Source organism: Desmodus rotundus, chromosome 7, assembly GCF_022682495.2.
Source record: "Desmodus rotundus isolate HL8 chromosome 7, HLdesRot8A.1, whole genome shotgun sequence".
NCBI classification, from domain to species: domain Eukaryota; kingdom Metazoa; phylum Chordata; class Mammalia; order Chiroptera; family Phyllostomidae; genus Desmodus; species Desmodus rotundus.
In genome coordinates this window covers 31,787,491-31,799,623 of record NC_071393.1, presented here as the reverse complement: position 1 = coordinate 31,799,623, position 12,133 = coordinate 31,787,491, and the positions used below count along the sequence as shown (strand labels likewise).

Genomic DNA, 12,133 nt, shown 5'->3' with positions numbered 1-12,133 from the left:
GTCCTGAGTTCTCTCTGCAGCACCGTGCCACCTCAGGCCGAGGATCCTAAAAAAGGAAGGCACAAGAATCCTAAATCTATTTTGCAAAAAGGAAAGGAGTGGAGAAATAAAAATTATTCCAGGCAGGAGAAACAGCAAAATACAGCATTAAACAATGTTTACGTGGAAGTAAATATGACTTTCTCCTGAGCATTTACTTTGTAGCTTACTTATCCCTTCTCAAAATCATAAGTCCTGAAGTAAAACTTACTTCAGAGATCATGGGAGTAAGTCTGCCACAGGTAAAGGAAGAGTTCAAGTTACTTTTCAAAGTCCATATCATTTCAAACCAAAATGACTTGAATTATTCCAGGGATATTCACCGTTTACATTTTATTCCTACACACTGAACATTTTTATTTATTTACATGACTATCCCTTTGTCAGTCATAAATACTTCTTCAAGACGAAGCCTTTCCATGATATTGTTATACCATACATTTCTAAAAACAGACTGACTCAAGCCAGGAGCCTCTTTTGGGGACTCTGAGACTCTTCCAGACTCCAGGGTGGGCACTGAGATTGCTTGTCTGGCCATGCAAGATGAAGGGTGTTGCTCTCCCCAAGGTTAGTTGGTTACAGGTAGACTAGACCCCAACTGTGAAAGACCTACCAGCCCACCAGCCCTGCCGTCTTGTTCTGCTAACACCACCAAAGCCCCTTCTACATCAAGCTGTGGAAAAGGGAGAGCTTCTGTTAAGAGGACCTGGAATTTATAGGTGTGACCTCCATTAGCCAGACTCACAACTAATTGCTATTCTAACACCCAGCCCAGAGTACCTTATAACTGATGGTTATAACATAAGGAGTGATGACTCGTATTTTATTTCCTTGTAAAGAGTAACAGAGAATCTGTATGTACCCTGGAGTGGGGCTGATCACTGGGATATGGGAAGGAGGGAGAAAATGGTCACCAGTCAGTGTTTTGTCCTTTTCCTGGGGCTTTATTGTATATCAGATGGAGTGACCTTAGGCGTAAATCTTAGGAAGGGAACCTTAGAAGTCTGTATGTTTAGTTCAAATCTGATTTATTCCATTGGTGTCTTTGTAAGTGGTTGGGCAAATTTTGACTTTCTTGCCTCTTACTTTTCAGCTTCTGCTATTCAGTGAGTGATCTTGGTAGAATACTGTGGCCCCTGCGTTACTGGGGTATCATGTAACCAGAAGCCCTAGACTTGCATTGTGTATTTGCTACTTAGTAGCTATGTGACCTCAACTAGGCAGCAAACTGGCTAGTGGTGCCAGAATTTCTCCAACTATTTACTGAAAATAATAGCGTTGTTAAAAAACGAAATAAAATAATTTATGCGAAAAAGCTGAAAACTTTAAAATGCTTTTCAAGTACTATTTATGTACTAACTTAATAAATGTGAGTCACTGTACTGGTGAAAACAAGTACACATCCTTCCTAGTGTACGTTTATAGCCTAATTTTCTAAGATGTAAATTGTTTTCACAAAAAAACAAGTGAGTATTCAATTAGTAACCAAGTAAAATCTCACCACAAATAGGGTAACTTGATATGTTGTTCGCAGAGCAGATAAAGGAGGTTTATGTTAAAATGGTTTGATTTAACATTTCACATCTCACTAATTGTAAATGCCAGAGACTGGCACACGAATGCCCTGTGGCTGAAAATCCCAGAAAGAAGAGAATACGACTTCACTAGTCGCTTCCCTGCCTCTAAGTTTTCCATCATTTCATTAAAAAAGAAAAAAAAAATCTACCTCGTACTGCTCAGTATGGTGACAGGCTCCTTAACAGTCAAGACTTATTCTCAAACACATTCTTCCCTTGCTTTTCTGTCCCCATGGGGCCCCGCTTTCGTTGCTGGCCTTCAAAACCCCGTGGCTGCAGCTTCCATCTTATTCGGCTGACGTTCAAACGAAGTCCCTCGGCCGGGCGCACAGCACCGCCCTCCAGGGCTGCGGGAAGGGGCTCCTGGCCGAGAACGCGGCTTTCCGCCTGCCCGCCCCGCCTCCAGTCCCCAGTCTCCTCTGCCCCTCCCCCTTCATTCCGAAAGCCTGCAGCTATGACAGAAATAAATTAGCCAGAGGTAGAGGTCACACCTTGCCGAGCAGTACGCGTTCTGGGGGAAATCCACGGGGAAGACGGGATTCTCGCGCAGCTGCAGCAGAAGGAGCAGCGCCGAGCAGCCGCCTGCGCCCCGGGGGCCGCAGCACCACCGCCTTCCTTCCGGGGAGGGGCCGGCGCCCCGCCTTCCCTGCGCCCCACACCTGAGCCTGCGGGGCACCGGAGAAGAGACAGGACACCTGCGCTTGTGCAGCTCTTTTCCTCTGGAAGGCTAAATGTTGCCATGTGAGTGCTTGTGACCATTACAACCTCTGTTCGGAAACCCCCGGAGGGCCTAAGACTTGCGGGAGACAGACCAGCTGCAGGAAGACTGCCGGTCTGTGACTGCGGGCGCGCAGCCGAGCCCCGGCCCGCAGGGGACCGCCCAGAGGGTTCCCCGCAGAGATGCGCTGCCTGAAGCCGCAGTGGGTTGAAACGGCACACCTCGGGCTGCGGCGGACCTGGGTTCCAGTCCTGGCTCCACCCCTGGTGGGCAGAAGGATCTCGGGAACGCCCCGTTTACAAAACGGCATTATGAACTCTACCTTAAGGACGACCGAGAGGATTAAATGAATACTATACGCAAATACCTGGCACAAAATAGTCACTCCGTAGAGCTAGCTGCTTTTCCTCCCCTCCCTCTGCCTAATGATGGGTAGCTATTAATTTCTCTTTAGTTCTACAATTTTTCCCACTAAAGATCTTTCACAAACGTCCTTGATAAAAATTTAACCCAATACCAAATTCAAGGTCTATCAAAAAGAAGTGGCTCAGGGGTCTGGCCAGCGTGGCTCAGTTGGTCGGAGCACCATCCTCTGACGGAAGGCTCGCCCGTTCGCCCCCCACCGTAAGAGCACACACTCAGGTTGCAGGTTCGTCCCGGGTCTGGGCGCAGAAGATCCCCAGTCTGGGCGTGTACCGGAGGCCACCAATCCACGCTCCTCGCTCACAGAGATTGTTTCTCTCTCTCCTTCCCTAAAAACAATGAATAATCTTCTCAGGTGAGGAATGAAAAATAAAAGTGTCTCAGCAGGGCTTTTTGTGCCTCCACAAACTATCAGCTACGGATAAACAATCCATCAAAGCGGCATACTTGCTATGCTATGAAAACTGTCAATACAACCCTACCCCTTAAGCACCATATATAGGAATTTTGGAATTTCCATTGCTCCATTCGGAAACCTATTTTTCTCCCATAATTTTTCCAAATTCCAAAAACTGCATTTATTGAATTTTATTCCCTTTTCCTCCTCAGTTTGAGTCTAATCTTCCTCATACACAGCCGAATTTCATTAATGAAACAAATACTTCTAGTGGGTAATTCCTTATAAATTACTTAAAGACTTTTAGAAATATTCTCATTTTTTAAAAATTTTCAATTGTGGTGAAATATATGCATATTTTTATAATGATATATATATATATAATTAAATTTACCATCTGAAACATTTTATATGTATACAGTTCATTGGCATTAAGCACATTCACATTACCCTGGTCAGTGTGGCTCAGTTGGTTGGAGGGTCATCTGCTAAACCAAGAGGAAGGGGGTTCAGTTCCTGGCTGGGGCACATTGGTAGGTCTGGGTTCCAGTCCCTGGTCAGAGCAAGAAGCAAAGGCAACCAATAGATAGATGTTTCTGTCTTGCATCTATGTTTCTCTTCCCATCCCTTCCCCTCTTTTTAAAATGAGCATGTCCTCAGGTGAGGATAAAAAAATTCATATTACTGTGCAACCATCACCACCATCATCTCCAGAACTTTTTCATGTTCCCAAACTGAAACCCTGCACCCATTAAACATTCAACCCCCATTTTCCCCTTTCCCCAACCCTAGCAACCACCACTCTGTATCTCTAAATCTGACCACTCTAGGTACCTCATAGGTGGAATCACACAGTATTTGTCTTTTTGTGACTGGCATATTTTACTAAGCACAAGGTCCTTAAGTTGTATCCATGTTGTACAATGTGTCAGAATTTCCTCCTTATTTAAGGCTGAATAATATTTCATTGTATGTATGCACCACATTTTTTATATCTTTTCACTTGTATATAAACATGTGGGTTGCTTCTACCTTTCAGCTACTGTGACTAATGCTGCTGGGAAGCTGGTATACAAATATCTGTTTGAGACCCTGTTTTCGATTATTTAGGTACATTCCCAGAAGTGGGATTTATGGATCATACAAAATTCTATGTTTAACTTTTTGAAGAGGTGCCGTACTATTTCCACAGCAGTTCTATCATCTTACACCCATAGTCAGTACACAGCATTCCCATTTCTCCACATTCTCAACAACGCTTCTTTTCTTGTCTTTTTCTTTTATTTTTAAGTAGCTATCCTAATGGCTGTGATGTTTCTCTTTATCTTCTGGGGGAGCATGAGCAAAATATATGCATGTCAACAATTTGTTTAATACCCTCATTTGTTCATTTCACGTTGCATGAAGAAACTTCCAATGGTTAACTAAATTCTTCTCTGGCTACAATTTCTGTCTAGTTCCTGTCTTTTCCAATCTTCCACTAATTCAGGAAATGTAAAATTAATTTGGGCAATTAAAGGGTTTTCAGTGCTCTCATAGAAAACGTTTGTCCCAGCTCATTTAGCCATGCCTCCTTCCATCTAAGTACAGGAGAAAGCATTTACAGACCAGAAAAGGTGAAAGCACTAGGTCTTTGGACTTTACGATAACGGCCAGGGGAAAGAGTAAAACAGGAATTTGTGTAGCAGACAAAATTTTTAAAAGTCACTTTCACATTTGATCATCCTACGTAAGGAAATTCTAGTGACATTCCAATTTTCATATGTAAAAACTAAGAGACAGTAAAGTAAAATAATTTACTCAAAGTCACACAGCTAGAAAAATCCAGGGTTAGGGCCCAAATTCCAGCCATTTCACTCCAAATTTTGTGATTTTTTGGTTTTTAAATAATTTTGTTAAATGCATTGGGATGACATTGGTTAATAGGATCATCTAGATTTCAAGTTTACATTTCTGCAATACTAGTTCTGATTATTGCACTGTGTGAATCCTCCCTAAAGCAAGTCATCTTCCGTCACCGTATATTAGGCCCTCTGCACCCCCCACTGTACCACCCCCATCCTTCTGACGACCATCACATTGCTGTCTGTGTCCACAAGTTTTAGTTTTATATCCCACATATGGGTGAAATCATATGGTTCTTAGCATTTTCTGACTGACTTATTACACCTAGTACAATATTTTCAAGGTTTGTCCATGATGTCACAACTACACAATACTACATCCAAATTACTGAGGTCTTCACTCCGAAGCTGCTAAACTTCTAAGGACGTATCTGTTGGGGGGTGAGATAATTTGCATTTGTTGTTAAAATGGAATGGTTCCCCAAAGGCAAGCAGTGTGCATAGAGCTAATTAATTACTAACTCTGCAGGGGATCGGACTTGCTCAACTCTGGACAATACATGCTGATGGAGGCAGAATAAGGCCAGACATAGGTACTTAGGTACCTCTCATCTAGGGAACTTGCAGAAATACTTTTCAATAGCCAAGAGTCTATCAGACTGTGGTTGTCTTTTTCCACTGAACATGTTTCTTGTAAGACTTCCTATTCACATGACATTATCATCTCTGTTGATTGCCCACGTGAACCCTCTTAGCCCCAGTGGCCATACACCTTTCTCTTTTCAGAACATATTTCCTCCTTTTTAAACTTCCAGGAATATGGTGAACTTTTAAGAAGCTAATGTTAGTAGAGCATACAAGTTAGTGTTGGGTACATAATAGATGCTCAATAAAACACCATCCACCTATGCCCCACCCCCACAGTGACCTTCTTTCCTAGAATGGACAAGGGGTTGAAAGTTGTGGTGAGGCATCTGAAGGAAGACATATAACTTTAAAATATTTAAAATAGACATTTAAAAAGTTTACTCATCATCTACTGTCCCTGAAGTCCACTTCACACTTTTGCATCACCACACTTGTTTTGTCAATGTGCACTTAAGTGTTGCGTGTCTTTATATGCCCCTTTTATTCGGTTAGACTGAGGGAAGCAGCTCTGCCCTTTGTTTGGTTTGTATCCTTGTGAGTGTGTACTTACGCATTTCCCAATACACAGAACACTCAATTATAACCCACGGATTTGGTCAGAAGTGGGCCCTCAAGCTCTCACTCGCTAAAGAGAGAGGTCTTTAGAGCTCAGATACTCCATCAACCTCAACAGCTCAGTCAGTGCTGATCAGAACGGCCAAGAAATATGAAATTCTGACAATTCTGTAGCTCATCTGCACATGTGCCTTCGCTTGTTGTTTAATCCCCAACAGATGAATGAGCCCAGAATAACCTCTATCATTCTTTTCTTCAGAGAGATATCTCATATCTAATAAGCCTGGTCCGTAGCATTGGAAGACCGCCAAAGATAACTAGATTTGATTCAGCAGTACTGCCTATCAAACATCTCTGCCTAGGTAACCTCCCCCAGCCTCTCCTGGTCTGAGGTCAAGGAGGCCACTGCATTTGCCTTAATTGTCTCCCTGCACTACTCAGCACAGTCTGTACTTTCAATAAATCTACCATAGGTACTACTCATCTGATGATGTTAACTCATCTACACAACCGCCCTAAATATCTGGGAGTTGAGCCAAGAGATTTTTGGAATTCACGGTAAGAATAGCTTAGGCACTTAGCTAAGGTGATATAGAACACAAACGGCAAGAACATGCACTATTCAAAACACTAGGATTTACTCTGTGTGAAGCAACATGCCAAGTATTTTATTGTATCATCTCATATAATCCTCATAGCAACCCTATGATAGGTATCACCGCTCTACATACAAAGAAAAACAGATGCGGAGAAACCCAGGATAGTTTGCATACTTGTAACTACACAATATGGTACACATTTTAGGGCACCACAGATAGGATTCAAAGCCAGCTTACCAACTCCCTAAGTCTGACTGTGGGTGAAGAACATAGCTCTTCCAGTCTGAGTTTTCTTCGTCACAATGAGACTAACAATATTTAAAGTCTCTGGCACTTCCCTACTTTTTGCCTTCATGAATCATGGAATTCATCTTTATATATTCTCTCTGCCTCAGTAACCTGGAGGTCCCCACGTAGATTTGATGTAGTCTAGAATTCCAAATCCTGAGTTGGGCCAGCTGAACCCCATGCAGCCTCTGTCTTACCTTAGACAGCAAGTCATTCAATCTTGTGGTTTCATTTGTCAAATAAAAATATCAACACTGGTCCATCAGTTTTAATGCTTAGTGTTAAAGATAAAATAAAAGGAAAGATATAAAAATTCCCTGAAAGACTTCAGGTACTTCTCAAATTAAAAAAAACCAAAAACATTACAGTAAGAGCTTTAGTTTGAGAATTTTTGCACAAACTAATTGCTATCGCCCAAAATATCAAAGTGAATGGGGAAACTGAGCCCAAGATACAGAAATTGGCACTAGTTTATTCCTATTATGATGTAGATAGAACCCTGGACTGGAGCTTGAGAGCTCCATGTGCTAACTCTAACTCAGCCACTACTTTGGACGACCCATTAGATTTCACTGCAAAACAGAGAGTTGGGTATGAGCAGGATACAAAAATACTCAGGGAAATTGAAACAAGAAAACCTCTAGTAGCCCTGGCTAGGTGTCTCATTTGGTTGGAGCATAGATCCTTGCACCAAAAGTCTGCAAGTCTGATTCCCGTACAAAGCCCATATCCATAATACTTGGGTTGCGGGTTTGATCCCCAGTTGGGGCTCATATGGGAGGCAACTGATCGATGTTTTTCTTTCTCTCTCCTCCTTCATCTCTCTCTATAATCAATGAATATAACTTCTCATAAGGATTTTAAAAAATAACCTCTAGGAAGTCAATTGTATACATTTTTTTTAATGTGATGCCAGATTTTTTTCTCCTTTTCCTTGTCACAATCTAAATTTTATACAGATGTGAACACGAGGAGGCCTGTCTTTGTTTATTCTCTACCTTTGGCATACACTTGGGCTTTTTTGTGCCTCAAAAAGTTTCAGTGCTATTCTTCAAGATATAGGTCATAAAGGGGAAACAAGATTAGGGATGGGTACAATGATAGGAAAGAAAAGAGTAATAGAATGCCCCAGAATGTCCGCATCCTTTCATTCAGTACAGACAGAGCGAAGACAGTGAAAGGGTCCTTGACTCCAGACAAATGCCCTCAGCCACCACAGATTCCAGACTGCAAGGTGTGCATGTGCCCACACGCGGTTTCACGGAGAACTGGAATCTCCCATCCCAGAAAGGATTTGTTGTTTCAGTTGAATTCATCAAGATCTCTGCCACATGTTTGGGAAGAAAGGAGAAACCAAAACAAGACTGCGTTACTTTGACTATCTCCTTGGGGGTTGATCTATATCAAATAAATCACCACCAAAGCATCAGAGGTTTTAATTATGAAAAACAGAGGTAGGTGCAGAATTGCATCACATGGTACTAAATCAAAGCCCTGGCATCAGAAGGAAGTAGATTTAGATACACCCATTTAGATCCTCTACTTATGTCCAAATCACAGGGTGGAGAGCAGATCACAGCCCTGGCAGAGTCTGGCCTATTCTTCGTCTCCCCTGTGGTCCTCTCCCACTTCACTCACTGCTTCAGCTGCCCAGTAAAACAGATGGACAGAAGTTAAAAGAACAAAGTCAGCCGGCTCATCGGCTAAGTCCTATGTCACACCCTTGCCCACCATTGTGGCCCATTCCTGGGACAGGAAGATGGAGAATGAAGGGTTGGGGTGCTGCTGCATTTGACTCTGCACAAAACAATGGCATTTTCATTTACACCCCTGTGTAGCGAGCCAGTCAGATCTACACATTGAAAATATGTGATGCTTTGTATTCCAGAAACATTTAGCCCCGGGCTCATCAGTAATCTTTGCATTTTTAAAAAATATCTATCCCTTTTACTCTTAAAGTTCTTGAATAAAAATAGACTGCTTAAGCTCAGGATACTGCTCCTAGATGTCCTCAGATATTTTAAAGGGGATTCCTTTGCTAACTTACTTTATCTGAGATCTGAATTCTGTCCAATTTGAGTTTTCAGTGTTATCAACTGATATTATAAGATAGCACATTAAAGTCTGAAGTACTTTTTAAAATTAAATAGTAAAGTTATTAACCTAAACTAAATTGGTGAGTATGTAGTATACAGTATTTTTTGCATTCATTGCTCATAGTCACCAGAAGGATCTTGATTTAATTTCTTTATTACAAAACTTTTCTGCCATTCTGAATACTCTTTCTTTCCAAAACTATGTTAAAAAAACTCTACTTCTACACAGATTCTTTAAAAAAAAATCTATACCTCTTTCTTAGAATTAAAGTTGAACATTGTGAAAAATGTACTTTGTACATAGAACGAGACAGCTTTTCTCTCTAGGACAGGCTCACAATGCAGTCTTAAAGCCCACAAAATTTCCAAAAACAATAGCAATGAAAACCAAACTGTCTTTTATCTTTGGCAGCAACAATAGCAATAACTTTCACCAAACCAACCTACACCAAGAATTAATATAACACAGAACATACCCACATTCAGAACATTATGGCTACATCGGCTCACCACAATATTTGTTTGAAAAACACACACAATTTGTTGTAGAGAAACTCTAATACAAAAAGAGTTTCTTTCAAATGCAAATTAACCCAAAGATATATTTTCCCTGTGTTTGGAAAATCACTACAACATATAAAAAACATGCTTTGTGTGTGGGAAAAAATGGTATGCACCCACTTATTTGAAAAGGCAGTTAAAATTGCTGTAGATTACCTTAACAGTTGAGAAAAGTTAACTCCTGGCTCCATAAGTCCTTAAGACTTTATTAAGATTCACTGACCTAAGCAGTCTTCATTCAGTTCCCAGGTGGCAAAGTTTCTTTTCTTCTCCAGTGAAATGCTCATGTAGACACTGAAGGACAATGTATTACTGAACTGATCAGAAAAGAATAATTTTTCCAATCTTGTGGCAGAAAGAAAGAAAGAGAGAGAGAGAGAGTAAAATGCAGTCTAATCAAGCATTCTCCCTGGTGGGGGAAAAAAAAGGAAATCCAGTATTTTCCAGTACTCTGGAACGAGTTCAAACATAGCTTGACAAGCTACAGGGGAATTTACACTGAGCATGCTTAGCCCAGCACTGCTTGCATGAGACACTCTTAATGAATATTACTTCCTTCCCACTGGCTAGTTCTGCTGGAAGTCCACACCCACTCCTCTTTCAGAAGTCAGGAATTTAGCTTCAGCCAAAGTCCAGAAAACATGCTTATGCAGAGACAAGGCCTCAGCGATCCATAAACCTTCAGGTTGTGACCTGCAGGTCAGTTTGACAAATAGAACATAGAGGTGATTTTTTGGGGGGGGGCACGCGGGGGGCCTTGGTTATGTTTCCAGTTTTGTGCCTGTTCTAGAGGGCAGTTCCCCAGAGAAAAGAAAAATAGGAAGACTTCTTTCTAAAGAACACCATGTCCTAAAAGCAGTTTAATGCCTTTCCCGATCAAGCTCCCAAACCCAAACTCAGATCAGAATAAGGGTTATCTACATATTTAAACATAGCATGAGGATATTTGGCTTCTGGATATTTTTTTCATTTTTTAATTCTAACCAAAACTGTAATCTTTCAGATAAGTTATATATTAGTTCTCTCTAAAATGCTACACGACAGTACATAATCTGAAAATATGTTTAAAATTCAGATTTAACCCACTGTTCTGTCTAGGTCACACTAAAAAATGGGGGTTTTTTTGAACAGTCTTTCCCTTCCCCTATGTTGCTCTGTCATGTTTAATTACAAGAGACCAGAAATTCTGGAAATTTAAAAATAAACAACTTCTGTCAATCTGAGAAGGCAGATTTCTTACTCTGCAAGTGAAAGGGTATGGGGGGAAAGGGGATGGGGGAGAGAGTATGAAAGGACATTTTATATTTAAAATAATAATTTTTTTGTTTTCCTGATATTTTCAGGGTGCCATTTATATGTTTCTGTTTTCTAGTAAATTACAAAGTATAAATATTATTAAAGTATTCATTTGGAAATAAAGTGCTTCTTTGTTTAGATGTGCATACATACACACGCACACCAATTTGTGTTTGAAAAGCAATGATGTCACAGAGAATGAATAGCAATAGAAATTTCCTAAGTGTTCAAAGCAATATAGTGTGCCCAGGTATTAAAACAAAGCCTGCTAAGCTAGCATTTATTTCTTGGACTAATAAAGGGGCTTCTGTGTACCTTATGAGTAAATTTATTACTTCTTCATGCCTACAATACTTTCAGCAGCCACTTGGATCTGCAGGGATGTGTTCTCCATATCCAAGATTCTTGTACTATAAATATTTCCTTGGAGAAATCAGAAACACCAGAGAAGGAAGTGGTAGCTGCCCTCACTTCCTCCCAGGACCAAACTGGAATTACAACTAAAATATAGAGCTATCAACCTGAATAACCAACTGAAGACTAACTGAAGAGAAGTTTTATAACCAAGGATTTACAGAAGTCATATCAGGACTGGTGGAGATGCAGAGTGCTGGCCCATCTCCCACAGGTGATGGCTGAGATTCCAGAGGTACGTGTCAGCCTCAGTGATTCCTCCTGAGAAAATTGGGATCTCAATACCAAGCAGGGCTCCCCAGCCCAGGGTACCAGAGCTGCGAAGAGGTGCCCACACAACATCTGGCTGTGAAAATCACCAAGAATGATGTCTGCCAGGATGGGGAGGGAAGTTTCCTAGACAGACAAGGGCCCTTTAAATAGCCAGCCAACAGAATTTACTTTGCAGCTACTCACCCTGGACTCTGGAGAAAAGAGGGCAAAGCAAGCTCAAGTTGTGTGAGGACAGACTGGGGTGTGGCTCTGGGAGAGAGCTACAGGGACAGCTGCCAGGATCCCTCTCGCACACCCTCCGTGCACAAACGGACTAGTAACAATAAAGATTCAATTACAAGATGCCATACTTCTTGGGTGGAGCTCTTCTTTCCATATGACATCAGCCTGGGGAAAATGCTGTAG

General features: G+C 41.4%; 1 long non-coding RNA gene across 1 annotated transcript in view; it reads right to left on the bottom strand.

The window, feature by feature from the left end:
* The window catches only part of LOC123479434 (uncharacterized), a 377,575-nt gene extending 367,442 nt beyond the window's left edge, over positions 1–10,133 (bottom strand). The window contains exon 1 of the long non-coding RNA XR_006655048.3: positions 9,969–10,133. This is a non-coding gene — a long non-coding RNA (uncharacterized lncRNA). The remainder of the gene's footprint in view (positions 1–9,968) is intronic.
* Positions 10,134–12,133: the final 2,000 nt, after the last annotated feature.